The sequence below is a fragment of the Ovis canadensis genome, chromosome 14, assembly GCF_042477335.2.
Source record: "Ovis canadensis isolate MfBH-ARS-UI-01 breed Bighorn chromosome 14, ARS-UI_OviCan_v2, whole genome shotgun sequence".
Taxonomy (NCBI): domain Eukaryota; kingdom Metazoa; phylum Chordata; class Mammalia; order Artiodactyla; family Bovidae; genus Ovis; species Ovis canadensis.
Genome location: NC_091258.1, coordinates 11,442,649 through 11,462,058, shown reverse-complemented (window position 1 = coordinate 11,462,058; position 19,410 = coordinate 11,442,649).

Below are 19,410 nucleotides of genomic sequence, written 5' to 3'. Positions count from 1 at the left end.
ATTTACTTTACCGAAGTAAAAAAACAGATGATGAAAACAATTATAAATCAATGAAAGGTAGAGAAACTCATAGTCTGTGATCAAAAATTGCATTCTAAGAAAACTTAGTTCTCTTAACCTAGAGAGGAGACTAAATTCCATCTGGTAGCAGCTTACCAGAAGACAAGCAAACAAACAAACAAATTATCAGTAAGCTTAAAAAAAGTATTTTCCATGTATCTTGAAGTAGCAGTATTTCTGCAAAGGCATCAGTGTGAAACCACAGAGGACATGGTTAAAACCTGATGAAATAGAAATTGACAATGTCATCTGGTCACTGCTGCGACTTGAAATGCTTTAATATGATAACTAGAATGATAACTGACAGCATTTGACCAGGACATATCAGATTTTCACGGATGTCATATCATTTCTAGGATATCTATATTAGGAACTGAAGGAATCTTTGAACCTAGGAAAGAAAACAACAGTCTCAAAGGCCCTTGCTGAGTCATCTAGCAGCAAGGAATGTCTTTGCAAGGATCGCAAAGTGAAGGGAAGATACACCGACCTGCCTCTGCAACTTCGGTCCTCTGAGCAGATCTGGAGGTCTCCCTTTGTATAAGCTAACCTGTTCCTTCCAAATAGAGGTTTGCAACACAAAACAAGTGGCCGCCTATTCTTCCCCGAAGGAGGCTCTCTTTCCCCACATCCTGCAAACTCCCTTTCCCAGCCTCCTGGAAAAGTGCTTCTTGCAGTTCCTTTCAGAAAATCCTATGGACAGAGAAGCCTGGTAGGCTGCAGTCCATGGGGTCGCTGAGGGTCGGACACGACTGAGCGACTGCACTTTCATTTTCACTTTCATGCATTGGAGAAGGCAATGGCAACCCACTTACTGTTCTTGCCTGGAGAATCCCAGGGACGGGGGAGCCTAGTGGGCTACCGTCTATGGCGTCGCACAGAGTCGAACACGACTGAACCAACTTAGCAGCAGCAGCAGCAGCAGCAGCAGCAGCAGCAGCAGCAGCAGCAGCAGCAGCAGTTCCTTTCTTAGGGGCAGTTATCCCTGAGATTGGGACCTGGAAAGGCAGAGCCACCTCCACACACACATCTTTTCTGTCCCCTTTCCTCTGGAGGAGAGCTCTAGTGAGCCTAGGTCTGTCAGGAAAATTCTTGGCTTTGACGGGATCACACCCGGTGTGTGAACCTGCATACCCGACCTAGGGGCCACAGGGCACCTGTTTTGCTCGAGTGGGTCCTGGAGGGGTGCAGCATAGCAAGAGCTTAAAGATCTATCCAATTTGTCTTTCTTTTACCTCGGAGAGAACGAGTTTGCTCCACCTCCACCCTTTGGCAGTGTGGAGGGAAGAGGGCACAACCCTCTCCCAAAGGGGACATAGGGCCTACCAGGAGAGAAAGGCCCCTTGAGGAGCTGAGCCCAGGTAGGCAGCCAGTGATGTCAAGCACACTCCCGCTGCTTGCTTCTTCATGGGCACTCCGACAATCTGCTAGGAATGTCTTGGCAAGGATCTCAAAGGGAAGGGGAGATACATGGCCCTGTCTCTGGAACTTCAGTCCTCTGAGCAGATCTGGAGGTCTTGAGTTGTATAAGCAAACGTGTTCCTTCCAAATAGAGGCTTGCGAACACACCCCCGGTGGTTGCCTCTTCTTCCCCGAAGAAGTCTTTCTTTCCCCACATGCTGCGAACTCCCTGTCCCAACCTCCAAGATTAGCGCTTCTTGCCATTCCTTTCTTAGAGGCAGTTATCCCTGAGCTTGGGGCCGTAGGGAGTAGCCCCACACTCACAGGGAAAGGCAAAGACTCCTCCATACATCTCCTCTATCCCCTTTGCTCTGGAGGAGAGCTTTAGTGAGCCTAGGTCTTTCAGGAAAATTGTTGGCTTGGACAGGATCTCACCCTGTTTGTGAACCTGCATACCCAACCGGGGGCCACAGAGCACCTGTTTCAGTAAAGTGGGCCCTGAAAGGGTGCAGCCTAGCAAGAGCTTGAAAATCCATTCAATTGCTGTTTTTGTACCTCTGACAGAGCGAGCTTTGCTCCACCCTTTGGCAGTGTGGAGAAAAGAGGCATGACACCCTCCCCAAGGGGACATGGGGCCTACTTCGAGAGGAAAGGCCCCTTGTGGAGTTGAGGCACACAGTCGTGTCAAACACACTCCCACTGCTTGCTTCTTCATGGGCACTCCCGCTATCAGCTAGGAATGTCTTTGCAATGATCACAAAGGGAAGGGGAGATACACAGCCCTGCCTCTGGACCTCCGGTGCTCTGAGCAAATCTGGTCTCCCGTTGTTGGTCAAGTTCAAGTTCAAGTTCAAGGTCAAGGTCAAGTTCAAGTTCAAGGTCAAAGTCAAGGTCAAGGTCAAGTTCAAGGTCAAGGTCAAGGTCAAGGTCAAGGTCAAGTTCAAGGTCAAGGTCAAGTTCAAGTTCAAGTTCAAGGTCAAGTTCAAGTTCAAGGTCAAAGTCAAGGTCAAGTTCAAGTTCAAGGTCAAAGTCAAGGTCAAGTTCAAGTTCAAGTTCAAGTTCAAGGTCAAGATCAAGTTCAAGTTCAAGTTCAAGTTCAAGTTCAAGGTCAAGTTCAAGTTCAAGGTCAAAGTCAAGGTCAAGTTCAAGTTCAAGGTCAAAGTCAAGTTCAAGTTCAAGTTCAAGTTCAAGGTCAAAGTCAAGTTCAAGTTCAAGTTCAAGTTCAAGTTCAAGGTCAAAGTCAAGTTCAAGTTCAAGTTCAAGGTCAAGGTCAAGGTCAAAGTCAAGGTCAAGTTCAAGTTCAAGTTCAAGGTCAAGGTCAAGGTCAAGTTCAAGTTCAAGTTCAAGGTCAAAGTCAAGGTCAAGGTCAAGTTCAAGTTCAAGGTCAAGGTCAAGTTCAAGTTCAAGGTCAAAGTCAAGGTCAAGTTTAAGTTTAAGGGCAAGGAAAAGGTAAGGGCAAGGACAAGGTAAGGCCAAGGACAAGGCCTAGGGAAGGCCAAGCCGAAGGCCAAGGGCAAGGGCAAGGGCAACGCCAAGGGTAAGGCCAAGGCCCAGGCCAGGGCCAAGGCCAAGGCCGCCAAAGCGAAGCCCAAACCCCGTAACGACTGACAGAAGGCAGAAGGCACTAAGCCCGTGTGCAGAGGAAGCCACTGAAGGCGGCAAGGCCACAGAGCTCCCCGACTCCCGTTCCCACAGGAAGATGTGAGGATAAAGGGCCTCATCCCAGCACAGCACCCGCTCCCACCGGCCCCTGACTCCCGCAGCACGCCCCCTAAAACAACACTGTCTTCCCAGAAAAGAGAACGGAGAAGCCATGTGTGTGCCAAAGGAGCAAGATGAACGAACGATGCAACGCCCTCCAACTTTGGGCACACCTGACGCCTGGGAACCCCGGGCCCGGCCGATGGGTCCCCGCCGTTCTCGGGCGGGAGCGGGGGTCGACACGTGGGCCGAGAGCCCTTGCCCGGGCCACCCGCAAATCCCCTGAGACGTGATCCGACCCCAGGGACCGAGGGCAAACGTACCGCTTGAGGTGCTGGAGGAGCTGGACGAAGCCATGGTGGGAGAGGCACACAGGAGCGCTGCAGACTGCTGGCCGAGTGGGCGGGGACCCAGCAGCCCAGGACTCTGGAGAGCGGGAGGCGTCTCCGCCCCCATTGACGTCAATAGGGTTTGGGTGCGTAGATGGAGGGGGCCGCCCCTGGCCTCTTTCCAAGCAGAGACCCTGGACGGAGTCCCGTGGAGTGAGTGGGCTTTTCCCGGGCACAGCTGTGCCCCGGACCGCCAAGATCCCCGTTGGGGTGGGTGGGCAGTTCGGGGGCTTTGGTTTGTGGCCCTCCCTCGCAGCAGATGGTGGGATCAACCCCGGGTGGATCAATCAGGGGCCCTCAGCAGTGCCAAGGGAGCTCACCGCCCAGGAAACGCCCCCTAGGTCCCTTTGAATTGGCCGCCCACGCCCCCTTTCCCAGCCTGCCTTGTTCTGGGGTTTCCCACCTTTTCACATACCACAGGTCCCTGGGCCTGGACTGTCCCCCGCTGGCTCCTCCGAGGCATTCCGGGACAACGGACGCTCTCTCCAGCGCCTCCACCTAGATCCCACGCTGTCCTCGCCTCCATATGCCACCTGCGCCTCCCCAACTCCTCCGTGGGCTCCTGGCGTCCTTTCCCTACAGCAGTCCCAGAGCACCAGCCCCGAGGGCTTTGAGTTGCCTGGAGCCCAAGGCTCCGGCCAGAGACCTGAGGGGCCAGCGTCTGGACCGGCAGCTAATGCCATTAGGGGCTTTTCTCATGTGGAGCCTGAGGCCAACATCCGTGGCAACCCCCAAGCGCGAATGCCCCGGAGATACACGCCCAAGGGGACAGTGTACCCCCTATGTGGGGAAGGAGGTTCCTGTTTTCCCAGCACTGCATGGTGGCACGTGGAATAGCCCTGTGGGAAAGCCCATGGAAAAGCCTCGAGGGAAAGACACAGATCCCTTGATCCACAAGACGGGAAGCGAGACACTGCTGCTACTGCTCAGGAGGAAAGCACACCTGCATGACCCCACTCGAGACGAGGACTGACGCCCCTTGGGAGACTCCAGAAGTACGCCAAGATCCATGTGAGCACGGGAGAGGAATCCTCAGGTTCTGGTCCGACTCCACACAAGGTCTTAGGCGCCGGCATCGACGGGCGAGGAATCCTGAGAGGCCACCGAGCAACGCGCATGGGGAATGACCTTTCCTGAGGCCAACAGAGCGGGTCCATGAGGTCCCCGTCGTAAGTCGAGAGCACAAGCCGCAACTCGAGAAAACCAGGAGGTTCCCCCCTCCGGGCGAGATGTGGCCCATTTTGGCTGAGGCGTCTCGAGGCTAATCACATCTAACCTCTGGAATTTCCAAAGGGTCCTTGACACCCTTACTGCAACTCAAGAAGTTCCCCGACATACCCGTCTCCAGTCGAAAGAAAGCACGGCGTTCGGCCCACATCCAGAGGAGCCCCGTTTCCACCTCGTAGCTCGAGATGAGGGATCCTTTCCCTGCTTGGTCGGGAAAGAATTCCCGGCGTTCCCGTCGCATCTCAAGAGCAGGCACTCTCCAAAGGAAAGGCGATAGGAACTCCAGGGTCGTGCCACCATTCCCAGAGTCCCCCAGATGTCCCAGTCCATTCCTGAGGAACCTCCTTTCCCTGCACTGCCTCGACTTTCACGCCGAGGATCGACTCACACCAGGGTGGCACGTGAGACAGCCCTGTGGGAAAGCCTCGTGGGAAAGCCTCATGGGAAAGCCTCGAGGGAAAGCCACAGATCCCATGATCGACACGACGGGAAGCGTGACACTGCTACTACAGCTGGGGAGGAAAGCGCACGTGCATGCCCCCTCTCGAGACGAGGACTGACTCTCCTGGGCAGACTCCAGAAGTACCGCAAGATCCATGTCAGCACTGGAGAGGAATCCTCAGGTTCCGCCTCCGACTCCACACAAGGTCTTAGGCCCCGGCATCGAAGGGAGAGGAATCCCGAGCGGCCCCCGAGCAACTCGAATGGGGACTGGCCAGTCCTGAGGCCACCAGAGCGGGTGCCTTAAGTCACCGTCGTAAGACGAGAGCACCTGCCGCAACTCGAGAAAATCCAGGAGGTACTCCCCTCCAGGCGAAATGAGGCCCATTTCCGCCGATGCTTCTCGACACTAATCACAACTAACCTCTGGAACTTCCAAAAGGTCCTTCACACCCTTGCTGCAACTCAAGAAGTTCCCCGACTACCCCTGTCCACTCTAGAAGAAGCACAATGGTCCCGCCCACATCAAGAGGAGCCACGTTTCCGCATTGTAGTTCCAGATGAGGGATCCTTTCCCTGCTTGGTCGGGAAAGAATTCTGGGCGTTCCTGTCGCATCTCAAGAGGAGGCGCTCTCCACAGGAAAGGCGAGAGGAACTCCAGGGTCGTGCCACCATTCTCAGAGTCCCCCAGATGTCCCAGTCCATTCCAGAGGAAGGTGTTTTCCCTCCACTGCCTCGACTTTCACGCCGCAGATCGACTCACACCACGGTGGCACATGGGACAGCCCTGTGGGAAAGCCTCATGGGAAAGCCTTGTGGGAAAACCTCGAGGGAAAGCCACAGATACCATGATGCAGTTGATAGGAAGCGTGACACTGCTGCTACAGCTCTGGAGGAAAGGGCACGTGCATGCCCCCATTCGAAACGAGGACTTACTTCCCTGGGGAGACTCCAGAAGTACCCCAAGATCCATGTCAGCACTGGAGAGGAATCCTCAGGTTCCGGGCCCGACTCCACACAAGGTCTTAGGCTCCAGCATCCAAGGGAGAGGAATCCCGAGAGGCCCGCGACCAACTCACATGGGGACAGGCCTTTCCTGAGGCCACCAGAGCGGGTCCCTGAGGTCCCTGTCATAAGTAGAGAGCACCTGCCGCAACTCGAGAAAATCCAGGAGGTTTTGCCCTCCAGGCAAGATGAGGCCCATTTCCGCTGTTCCTTTTGAAGGCTAGTCACACCTAACCTCTGGAACTTCCAAAAGGTCCTTCACACCCTTGCTGCAACTCTAGAAGCTCCCCGACATACCCGTCTCCACTCGAGAGGAAGCACGCGGGTCCTGCACACATCCAGAGGAGTCCCGTTTCCGCCTCGTAGCTCGAGATGAGGGATCCTTTCGCTGCTTGCCCGGGAAAGATTTCTGGGCGTTCCTGGCGCATGTCAAGAGGAGGCGCTCGCCACAGGAAAGGCGAGAGGAACTCCAGGGTCTTTGCGCCATTCCCAGAGTCCCCCAGATGTCTCAGTCCATTCCAGCGGAACCTGTTTTCCCTGCACTGCCTCGAGTTTCACGCCGAGGATCGACTCCCACCACGGTGGCACGTGGGACAGCCCTGTGGGAAAGCCTCGTGGGAAAGCCACAGATTACTTGATCCACGCGACAGGAAGGGTGACACTGCTGCTACTGCTCTGGAGGAAAGCACACGTGCATGCCCCCATTCGAGACGAGGACTTACTCCCCTGGGGAGACTCCAGAAGTACCCCAAGATCCATGTCAGCCCTGGAGAGGAATCCTCAGGTTCTGGCCCCGACTCCACACAAGGTCTTAGGCCCCGGCATCGAAAGGAGAGGAATGCCTAGAGGCCCCCGAGCAACTCCCATGGGGATTGGCCTTTCCTGAGGCCACCAGAGAGGGTCCCTGAGGTCCCCGTCGTAAGTCGAGAGCACCTGCCGCAACTCGAGAAAATCCAGGAGGTTTTGCCCTCCAGGCGAGATGAGGCCCATTTCCGTTGAGGCTTCTCGAAGCTAATCAAACCTACAGTCTGTAACTTCCAAAAGGCCCTTCACACCCTTGCTGCAACTCAAGAAGTTGCCTGACATACCCGTCTCCACTCGAGAGGAAGCACGAGGGTCCGGCCCACATCCAGAAGAGCCCCATTTCCGCTCGTAGCTCGTGATGAGGGATCCTTTCGCTGGTGGCCGGGAAAGAATTCTGGGCGTTCCCGTCGCATCTCAAGAGGAGGCGCTCTCCACAGGAAAGGCGAGAGGTACGCCAGCGTCGTTCCACCATTCCAAGAGTCCCCCAGATGTCTCAGTCCATTCCAGAGGAACCTGTTTTCCCTGCACTGCCTCGACTTTCACGCCAAGGATCGACTGCCACCAAGGTGGCACGTGAGACAGCCCTGTGCGAAAGCCTCGTGGGACAGCCCTGTGGGAAAGCCTCGTGGGAAAGACTCGTGGAAAATCCTGGAGGGAAAGCCACAGATCCCATGACTCACGAGATGGGAAGCGTGACACTGCTGCTACAGATCAGGAGGAAAGCGCACCTGCATGCCCCCTCTCGAGACGAGGACTGACTCCCCTGGGGAGACTCCATAATTACCCCAAGATCCATGTCGGCATTGGTGAGGAATCCTCAGGTTCCGGCCCCGACTCCACACAACGTCTTAGGCCCCGGCACCGACGGGAGAGGAATCACGAGAGGCCCCCTAGCAACACGCATGATGACTGGCCTTTCCTGAGGCCGCCAGAGCGGGTCCCTGAAGTCCCCGTGGTAACTTGAGAGCACCTGCTGAAACTGGGGAATATCTAGAAGCCTCTCCATTCCAGGCGCCATGAGGCCCATTTCTGCTGAGGCATCTCGAGACTAACCACACCTAACCTCTGGAACTTCGAAAGGGTCCTTCACACCTTTGCTGCAACTCAAGAAGTTCCCCGACTTACGCGTTCCTCTTCCCATTCTGCCATAATGGTGGTGACATCTGCATATCTAAGTTTATTGCTATTTCTTCCGGCAATCTTGATTCCAGCTCAGGTATCTTCCATCCCAGCATTTTTCATGATGTAGTCTGCATATAAGCTAAATAAACAGGGTGACAATATACAGCCTTGACATACTCCTTTTCCTTTTTGGAACCAGTATGTTGTTCCATGTCCTGCTCTAACTGTTGCTTCCTGACCGTCATACAGATTTCTCAAGAGGCAGGTTAGGTGGTCTAGTATTCCCTTCTCTTTCAGAATTGTGGCTAAAACAACAGTATAAGGACCTTTCCGATGTCAGGCCAAGGAATTGTGTTTCCAGTCATTGAGCCACACCTGATCACTGAGCACAAATTCATGAATCTGTTCCTCAAGGGGGAATGATATTTTTTTTTACACAAACTTAGTTACCTGATTTATTACCTTACCTAATTGTTCCAGCTGCTGTGAAATCCCACCTCCTTACTTGTGGCAAATCTGCTAACACCTGCCTCATTTGGGGTGGGGGGTTCTCCCATAGAAAATTTCATAAGGACAACAACAATGGGAACGTGCAGTTACCCGTAATATGAGTAAGTCTGCCAGAAGTAAGCCCATCCATGTACAGTCAGTCTCTATGATCCATTTTGAAAGAGTCTCTTCAGGAGTTTGGTTGTTTCTTTCCACCATTCCAGAACACTGGGGCCTATATGCTGTATGTAATTTCCACTGATATTTAGAGCTTCACATACCTGTTAATTAACGCGGCTACAAAGACAGGGCCATTGTCGGATTCTATACTGGTTGGAAACCCAAGTCTGGGAATTATTTCTCAAATCAGCGAGCTACTTCATTTTCTTTTTCAGATCAGGTAGGGAAGGCCTCTGCCCAACCAGAGAAGGTACCTACTATTCTAGTAAGTAATGATAACAGGTGACTGCCTTTGCTTCCCCGAAGGGACACTCGCTTTCCCTGCATCCTGAGAACTCCACGTCTCAGCCAGTTGGAAAAGCGCTTCTTGGAGGTCATTATTCAGGGGCAATTTCCCCTGGAGCCCGGGGCCATAGGGAGTGGCTCCACACTCCCAGGGAAAGGCAGAGCCACAGCCACACATCTGTCCCATCCCCTTTGCTCTGTAGGAGAGCTCTAGTGAGCCTAGGTCTGTCAGGAAAATTCTTGGCTCCTATGGGGACACATTCTATGTGTGAAACTGCATACAGGACCGAGGGGCCACAGGGCGCCTGTTTCTCTCGGGGCCGGAGGGGTGGGGGGCCTGAAGCAGTGCGGCCCAGCAACAGCTTCCACATCCATCCAATTGCTCTTTTCTTACCTCTGATAGAACTAGCTTTGTTCCAGCCTTTGGCAATTTGGAGGCAAGCGGGCCCCACTTCCTCCCCAAGGAGGCATGGGACCTACTTTGAGTGGAAAGGCCCCTCACGGAGCTGAACCCAGGAAGGCACCCAGTCATGTCTGACACATTCCTGCATCCTGCTTCTTCATGAGCAATACCGCTATAAGCTAGGAATGTCTTTCCAAGGCTCAGAAAGGACAGGGGAGATGCATGGTGCTGCCTCTGGAATTTCGGTCCTCTGAGCAGACCTGGAGGTCTCCCCTTGAAGAAGCAAACCAGTTTCTTCCAAATACAGGCTTGCAAACACACACTGGGTGGCTGCCTCTTCTTCCCTGAAGGACGATCACTTTCCCCACATCCTGTGAACTCTGCATCCCAGCCTGCTGGAAAAGCGCTTCTTGGAGGTCATTTTTCAGGGACAATTTTCCCTGGAGCCCGGGGCCGTAGGGAGGGCCCCATGCTCGCTGGGAAAGGCAGAGTCACATCCACAGTCTGTTCTATCCCTTTTGCCCTGTAGGAGAGCTCTAGTGAGCCTAGGTCTGTCAGGAAAATTCTTGGCTCCTATGGGGACACATCCTGTGTGTTAACCTGCATATGGGACCGAGGGGCCACAGGGCGCCTGCTCCTCTCGGGGGGTAACCTGAAGTGGTGTGGCCCAGCAACAGCCTGAACATCCATCTAATTGCTCTTTTCTTCCTTCTGATAGAGCTAGCTTTGCTTCTCGCTTTGGCATTTCGGAAGCCAGGGGGAGCCCCACCGCTGTTGTCCTGGGGTCTATTGGAGGTACCAGGTCTACTGGACCCCAGCATGGCACCCGACCCCCTCAGACACACTCCCGCAGCCTCCTTCCCCATGGGCAGGACTGTTCTGACCTAGTAATGTGTTCCCAAGGCTCAGAAAATGCAGGGAGACACACGGCCCTGACTCTGGAACTGAGGCCGTTGGAGCAGGCCTGGAGGTCTGACGTCTGAGACGGCAAACGCTTGCTGCGAGATACAGGTGTGAAAACACACTCTCTGGGGCTGCCTTTCCTTCCTCCAAGGAAGATAGCTTTTCCAGTCTCCTCCGTGCTGAGTCATACAAGGCTGGAAAGGTCTGGCTTAGAGGGCATTTCTCAGCGGCAATGGCCCCTGAGGCCCTGCACCCAGGGAGGGATCCTACCCTCCCAGGGGAAGTCAAAGCAACCTCCAAACAGCTGTTCTATCATGTTTCCTCTGCAGGAGGGAGCTAGTGAGCCCAGGTCTGTCTGGAACGTTCTTGGATCCTGCGGGGAAATCATCCTGGGAGCCCACCTGGATACCAGTCGTAGGGGCTAACATCTGCATTTTTCTTCCTTGGAGCCCTAACGCAGTACAGCCTAGCAACTGCTTGAAAATCCATCCTGTTGCTGTTTTCTTCCCTCTGACAGAGCGAGCTTTGCTCCCCACTTTGGGATTTCAGAAGCAAGGTGGTGGCCTGCAACTCCTTGCCTGGGGTCCATTGGAGGTGCAAGGTGCCCTCGACCAGGTGACCCCAGCATGGCACCTGGCCCCCTCAGACACACTCCCGCAGCCTGCTTCCCCATGGGCAGGACTGCTCTCCCCTAGGAATGTGTTTGCGAGGCCAGGAAACTGCAGGGAGACACAAGGCCCTGATTCTGGAATGGAGTCTGTTGGAGCAGGCCTGCAGGTCTTATGTCTAACAAGCCAAACACTTGCTGCAAGATACAGGCCTGAAAACACACTCTTGGGCTGCCTTTCCTTCCTCCAAGGAAGAGAGTTTTCTCAGCCTCCTGTGGGCTGAGAGTCACACAGGGCTGAAAAGCACTTACTGGGAGATTAGTTTTCATTGGCCATGGCCCCTGAGGCCCTGTGCTCAGGGAGGGCTCCCTCCCTCCCAGGGAAAGTCAAAGGAAGCTCCAAACGGCTGTTCAATCATGTTTCGGAGAGAGTCATTGCCAAGGCAGGTTTATAAGAAGTTCCAGGGTCCCCAAGGAGAGAGGGGTCTAGAATTCTCAAGGAGGAAGAAAGGGCACACTTTTTTCCCTCTACATTCCTTCGGATTACATAACAATCATGCATCCTTCTTGAGGACGGTCTCTGGAAAAACCTTCTGGCTAATCCTGTTATCTTAAAATGTAAATGATGGGAGTAGGTCTAGTGAGTCTTTACAACCTCCAGACATTCTTTTGTTCGTTGTAATAACTTATTGGAGAGTATATAACTCCATTACTAACACTAGCAAGGGGGTACACTTTCTGCCCCTTGTGATGTCTCTGTCAGAAGCTTTCTCTATCTCCTTTCTACTTGAATAAGACTCGATTGCACAAAAGCTCTGAGCAATCAAGCCTCGTCTTGGGCCCTGGATTGAATTCTTCTCCTCCATAAGCCAAGAATCCCAGCATCTTTTCGTGGTTCAGCAACAATATTTCATTTCCTCTGCAGGAGAGAGCTAGTGAGCTTAGGTCTGTCTGGAACATTCTTGGATCCTGTGGGGAAAATATCCTGTGCACACATCTGGATACTGGGCCTAGAGGCCAAAATTCGCATTTCTTTCCCGCGGAGCCCTCACGTGGTGTGACTGAGCAACTGCTTGAAAATCCATCCCATTGCTGTTTTCCTCCTTCTGACAGACAGAGCTAGCTTTGTTCCCTGCTTTGGGATATCTCAACCGAGGGGCCGGTCCATAGCTACTCGCCTGGGGCCCATTGGATGTGCAAGGTGCCCTCGACTAGGTGACCCTAGCATGGCACTCAGCCAGCTCAGACACACTCCCGAGGCTTCTTTCTCATGGGAAGCACTGCTCCAACCTAGGAATGTGTCTGCAATGCTTGGAAAGTGCAGTGAGACACACAGCCCTGACTCTGGAATTGAGGCCCTCAGAGCAAGCCTGCAGCTCTGATGTCTGAGAAGCAAAACACTTGCTGCAAAGAGAGGCCTGAAAACACACTCTCTGTGGATGACTTTCCTTCCTCTAAGGAAGACAGTTTTCCCAGTCTCCTGCTTCCTGCATGTCACACAGCTGGAATGCGCTTGCTTGGATGTCATGATTCAGTGGCAATGACCCCTGAGGCCCTTTGCCCAGGGAGGGCTCCCACACTCATAGGCAAATCAAAGCAACTTCCAAGTGAGTCAGCTCTTCACATCAAGTGGCCAAAGTATTGGAGTTTCAGGTTCAGTATTAGTCCTTCCAATGGATATTCAGACCTGATTTCCTTTAGGATGGAGTGGTTGCGTCTCCTTGTAGTCTAAGCGACCTACAAGCATCTTCTCCAACACCACTGTTCAAAAGCATCAAATTTTCAGCTGTCACTTTCTTTATAGTACATCTTTCATATCCATCCATGACATATGGAAAAACCATAGCCTTGACCGGATGGGTCTTTGTTGGCAAAGCAACGTCTCGGCTTTTTAATATGCTGTCTAGTTTGGTCATCACTTTTCTTCCAAGTCATAAATATGTTTTAAGTTCATGGAGGCAGCCATCACCTGCAGTGATTTCCAAGCCCCCCAAAATAGTCTGCTGCTGTTTCCAATGTTTTCCCATCTATTTGCCATGAAGTGATGAGACTGGATGCAATGATTGTAGTTTTCTGAATGCTGAGCTTTAAGCTAACTTTTTCACTCTCCTCTTTCACTTTCATCAGGAGACTCTTTAGCTCTTCTTCACTTTCTGCCATAAGGGTGGTGTCATCTGAATATCTGAGATTATTGATATTTCTCCCAGCAACCTTGATTCCAGCGTGTGCTTCCTCCAGCCCAGTGTTTCTCATGCTGTACTCTGCATATAAGTTAAATAAGCAGGGTGACAATATACAGCCTTGACATGTTCCTTTTCCTATGTAGAACCAGTCTGTTGTTCCATGTCCAGTTCGAACTGTTTCTTCCTGACCTGCATACAGGTTTCTCAAGAGACAGGTCAGGTGGTCTGGTATTCCCATCTCTTTCAGAATTTTTCCCAGTTTTTTGTGATCCACACAGTCAAAGGCTTTGGCATTGTCAATAAAGCAGAAATAGATGGGTTTTTTTTTTTTTCCGGAACTCTCTTGCTTTTTCAATGATCCAGTGGATGTTGGCAATTTGATCTCTGGTTTCTCTGCATTTTTTAAATCCCTCTTGAACATCTGGAAGTTCACAGTTCATGTGAACTTGGAGAATTTTGAGCATTACTTTACTAGTGTGTGAGATGAGTGCAATTGTGCAGCAGCTTGAATAGTGTTTGTCATTGCCTTTCTTTGGGATTGGAATGAAAACTGACCTAATGACTAGATGTTTTCAATTGCATATGCTGAAAGAACTGGGTGTGCAGTTTTGAAGGAAAAAAAATCATTTTAACCCATTTTCTCTGAAGTGCAAAGCATATCATGGCCATCCCTGAATCATAAAGTCACCTTTTCTTTATGTAGTCATAGTTTCATGCCTAAATTATAGGCCAACTCGTGCTCAACTTGACTCTGATGTCAGGGGCAGATCAACTGATAAAAAGCTTGGATTGTCCCTCTGGAGGAAAGTGAGATCTTGGTCCCACGAGAAGAATCTGAAGGGTTAAGGGAACTTGCAAGAGTGGGGAAAGCTTAGTCCATCCTACATGTACCAAAATCTTAAATAAGGCTTATTTACTTTACCGAAGTAAAAAAACAGATGATGAAAACAATTATAAATCAATGAAAGGTAGAGAAACTCATAGTCTGTGATCAAAAATTGCATTCTAAGAAAACTTAGTTCTCTTAACCTAGAGAGGAGACTAAATTCCATCTGGTAGCAGCTTACCAGAAGACAAGCAAACAAACAAACAAATTATCAGTAAGCTTAAAAAAAGTATTTTCCATATATCTTGAAGTAGCAGTATTTCTGCAAAGGCATCAGTGTGAAACCACAGAGGACATGGTTAAAACCTGATGAAATAGAAATTGACAATGTCATCTGGTCACTGCTGCGACTTGAAATGCTTTAATATGATAACTAGAATGATAACTGACAGCATTTGACCAGGACATATCAGATTTTCACGGATGTCATATCATTTCTAGGATATCTATATTAGGAACTGAAGGAATCTTTGAAGCTAGGAAAGAAAACAACAGTTCAAAGGCCCTTGCTGAGTCATCTAGCAGCAAGGAATGTCTTTGCAAGGATCGCAAAGTGAAGGGAAGATACACCGACCTGCCTCTGCAACTTCGGTCCTCTGAGCAGATCTGGAGGTCTCCCTTTGTATAAGCTAACCTGTTCCTTCCAAATAGAGGTTTGCAACACAAAACAAGTGGCCGCCTATTCTTCCCCGAAGGAGGCTCTCTTTCCCCACATCCTGCAAACTCCCTTTCCCAGCCTCCTGGAAAAGTGCTTCTTGCAGTTCCTTTCAGAAAATCCTATGGACAGAGAAGCCTGGTAGGCTGCAGTCCATGGGGTCGCTGAGGGTCGGACACGACTGAGCGACTGCACTTTCATTTTCACTTTCATGCATTGGAGAAGGCAATGGCAACCCACTTACTGTTCTTGCCTGGAGAATCCCAGGGACGGGGGAGCCTAGTGGGCTACCGTCTATGGCGTCGCACAGAGTCGAACACGACTGAACCAACTTAGCAGCAGCAGCAGCAGCAGCAGCAGCAGCAGCAGCAGCAGCAGCAGCAGCAGCAGTTCCTTTCTTAGGGGCAGTTATCCCTGAGATTGGGACCTGGAAAGGCAGAGCCACCTCCACACACACATCTTTTCTGTCCCCTTTCCTCTGGAGGAGAGCTCTAGTGAGCCTAGGTCTGTCAGGAAAATTCTTGGCTTTGACGGGATCACACCCGGTGTGTGAACCTGCATACCCGACCTAGGGGCCACAGGGCACCTGTTTTGCTCGAGTGGGTCCTGGAGGGGTGCAGCATAGCAAGAGCTTAAAGATCTATCCAATTTGTCTTTCTTTTACCTCGGAGAGAACGAGTTTGCTCCACCTCCACCCTTTGGCAGTGTGGAGGGAAGAGGGCACAACCCTCTCCCAAAGGGGACATAGGGCCTACCAGGAGAGAAAGGCCCCTTGAGGAGCTGAGCCCAGGTAGGCAGCCAGTGATGTCAAGCACACTCCCGCTGCTTGCTTCTTCATGGGCACTCCGACAATCTGCTAGGAATGTCTTGGCAAGGATCTCAAAGGGAAGGGGAGATACATGGCCCTGTCTCTGGAACTTCAGTCCTCTGAGCAGATCTGGAGGTCTTGAGTTGTATAAGCAAACGTGTTCCTTCCAAATAGAGGCTTGCGAACACACCCCCGGTGGTTGCCTCTTCTTCCCCGAAGAAGTCTTTCTTTCCCCACATGCTGCGAACTCCCTGTCCCAACCTCCAAGATTAGCGCTTCTTGCCATTCCTTTCTTAGAGGCAGTTATCCCTGAGCTTGGGGCCGTAGGGAGTAGCCCCACACTCACAGGGAAAGGCAAAGACTCCTCCATACATCTCCTCTATCCCCTTTGCTCTGGAGGAGAGCTTTAGTGAGCCTAGGTCTTTCAGGAAAATTGTTGGCTTGGACAGGATCTCACCCTGTTTGTGAACCTGCATACCCAACCGGGGGCCACAGAGCACCTGTTTCAGTAAAGTGGGCCCTGAAAGGGTGCAGCCTAGCAAGAGCTTGAAAATCCATTCAATTGCTGTTTTTGTACCTCTGACAGAGCGAGCTTTGCTCCACCCTTTGGCAGTGTGGAGAAAAGAGGCATGACACCCTCCCCAAGGGGACATGGGGCCTACTTCGAGAGGAAAGGCCCCTTGTGGAGTTGAGGCACACAGTCATGTCAAACACACTCCCACTGCTTGCTTCTTCATGGGCACTCCCGCTATCAGCTAGGAATGTCTTTGCAATGATCACAAAGGGAAGGGGAGATACACGGCCCTGCCTCTGGACCTCCGGTGCTCTGAGCAAATCTGGTCTCCCGTTGTTGGTCAAGTTCAAGTTCAAGGTCAAGGTCAAGTTCAAGTTCAAGGTCAAAGTCAAGGTCAAGTTCAAGTTCAAGGTCAAAGTCAAGTTCAAGTTCAAGTTCAAGGTCAAAGTCAAGTTCAAGTTCAAGTTCAAGTTCAAGGTCAAAGTCAAGGTCAAGTTCAAGTTCAAGGTCAAGTTCAAGTTCAAGTTCAAGTTCAAGGTCAAAGTCAAGTTCAAGTTCAAGTTCAAGGTCAAAGTCAAGGTCAAGTTCAAGTTCAAGGTCAAAGTCAAGGTCAAGTTTAAGTTTAAGGGCAAGGAAAAGGTAAGGGCAAGGACAAGGTAAGGCCAAGGACAAGGCCTAGGGAAGGCCAAGCCGAAGGCCAAGGGCAAGGGCAAGGGCAACGCCAAGGGTAAGGCCAAGGCCCAGGCCAGGGCCAAGGCCAAGGCCGCCAAAGCGAAGCCCAAACCCCGTAACGACTGACAGAAGGCAGAAGGCACTAAGCCCGTGTGCAGAGGAAGCCACTGAAGGCGGCAAGGCCACAGAGCTCCCCGACTCCCGTTCCCACAGGAAGATGTGAGGATAAAGGGCCTCATCCCAGCACAGCACCCGCTCCCACCGGCCCCTGACTCCCGCAGCACGCCCCCTAAAACAACACTGTCTTCCCAGAAAAGAGAACGGAGAAGCCATGTGTGTGCCAAAGGAGCAAGATGAACGAACGATGCAACGCCCTCCAACTTTGGGCACACCTGACGCCTGGGAACCCCGGGCCCGGCCGATGGGTCCCCGCCGTTCTCGGGCGGGAGCGGGGGTCGACACGTGGGCCGAGAGCCCTTGCCCGGGCCACCCGCAAATCCCCTGAGACGTGATCCGACCCCAGGGACCGAGGGCAAACGTACCGCTTGAGGTGCTGGAGGAGCTGGACGAAGCCATGGTGGGAGAGGCACACAGGAGCGCTGCAGACTGCTGGCCGAGTGGGCGGGGACCCAGCAGCCCAGGACTCTGGAGAGCGGGAGGCGTCTCCGCCCCCATTGACGTCAATAGGGTTTGGGTGCGTAGATGGAGGGGGCCGCCCCTGGCCTCTTTCCAAGCAGAGACCCTGGACGGAGTCCCGTGGAGTGAGTGGGCTTTTCCCGGGCACAGCTGTGCCCCGGACCGCCAAGATCCCCGTTGGGGTGGGTGGGCAGTTCGGGGGCTTTGGTTTGTGGCCCTCCCTCGCAGCAGATGGTGGGATCAACCCCGGGTGGATCAATCAGGGGCCCTCAGCAGTGCCAAGGGAGCTCACCGCCCAGGAAACGCCCCCTAGGTCCCTTTGAATTGGCCGCCCACGCCCCCTTTCCCAGCCTGCCTTGTTCTGGGGTTTCCCACCTTTTCACATACCACAGGTCCCTGGGCCTGGACTGTCCCCCGCTGGCTCCTCCGAGGCATTCCGGGACAACGGACGCTCTCTCCAGCGCCTCCACCTAGATCCCACGCTGTCCTCGCCTCCATATGCCACCTGCGCCTCCCCAACTCCTCCGTGGGCTCCTGGCGTCCTTTCCCTACAGCAGTCCCAGAGCACCAGCCCCGAGGGCTTTGAGTTGCCTGGAGCCCAAGGCTCCGGCCAGAGACCTGAGGGGCCAGCGTCTGGACCAGCAGCTAATGCCATTAGGGGCTTTTCTCATGTGGAGCCTGAGGCCAACATCCGTGGCAACCCCCAAGCGCGAATGCCCCGGAGATACACGCCCAAGGGGACAGTGTACCCCCTATGTGGGGAAGGAGGTTCCTGTTTTCCCAGCACTGCATGGTGGCACGTGGAATAGCCCTGTGGGAAAGCCCATGGAAAAGCCTCGAGGGAAAGACACAGATCCCTTGATCCACAAGACGGGAAGCGAGACACTGCTGCTACTGCTCAGGAGGAAAGCACACCTGCATGACCCCACTCGAGACGAGGACTGACGCCCCTTGGGAGACTCCAGAAGTACGCCAAGATCCATGTGAGCACGGGAGAGGAATCCTCAGGTTCTGGTCCGACTCCACACAAGGTCTTAGGCGCCGGCATCGACGGGCGAGGAATCCTGAGAGGCCACCGAGCAACTCGCATGGGGAATGACCTTTCCTGAGGCCAACAGAGCGGGTCCATGAGGTCCCCGTCGTAAGTCGAGAGCACAAGCCGCAACTCGAGAAAACCAGGAGGTTCCCCCCTCCAGGCGAGATGTGGCCCATTTTGGCTGAGGCGTCTCGAGGCTAATCACATCTAACCTCTGGAACTTCCAAAGGGTCCTTGACACCCTTACTGCAACTCAAGAAGTTCCCCGACATACCCGTCTCCAGTCGAAAGAAAGCACGGGGTTCGGCCCACATCCAGAGGAGCCCCGTTTCCACCTCGTAGCTCGAGATGAGGGATCCTTTCCCTGCTTGGTCGGGAAAGAATTCCCGGCGTTCCCGTCGCATCTCAAGAGCAGGCGCTCTCCAAAGGAAAGGCGAGAGGAACTCCAGGGTCGTGCCACCATTCCCAGAGTCCCCCAGATGTCCCAGTCCATTCCAGAGGAACCTCCTTTCCCTGCACTGCCTCGACTTTCACGCCGAGGATCGACTCACACCAGGGTGGCACGTGAGACAGCCCTGTGGGAAAGCCTAGTGGGAAAGCCTCGTGTGAAAGCCTCGAGGGAAAGCCACAGATCCCATGATCGACACGACGGGAAGCGTGACACTGCTACTACAGCTCGGGAGGAAAGCGCACGTGCATGCCCCCTCTCGAGACGAGGACTGACTCTCCTGGGCAGACTCCAGAAGTACCCCAAGATCCATGTCAGCACTGGAGAGGAATCCTCAGGTTCCGGGCCCGACTCCACACAAGGTCTTAGTCTCCAGCATCCAAGGGAGAGGAATCCCGAGAGGCCTGCGACCAACTCACATGGGGACTGGCCTTTCCTGAGGCCACCAGAGCGGGTCCCTGAGGTCCCTATCATAAGTACAGAGCACCTGCCACAACTCGAGAAAATCCAGGAGGTTTTGCCCTCCAGGCAAGATGAGGCCCATTTCCGCTGTTC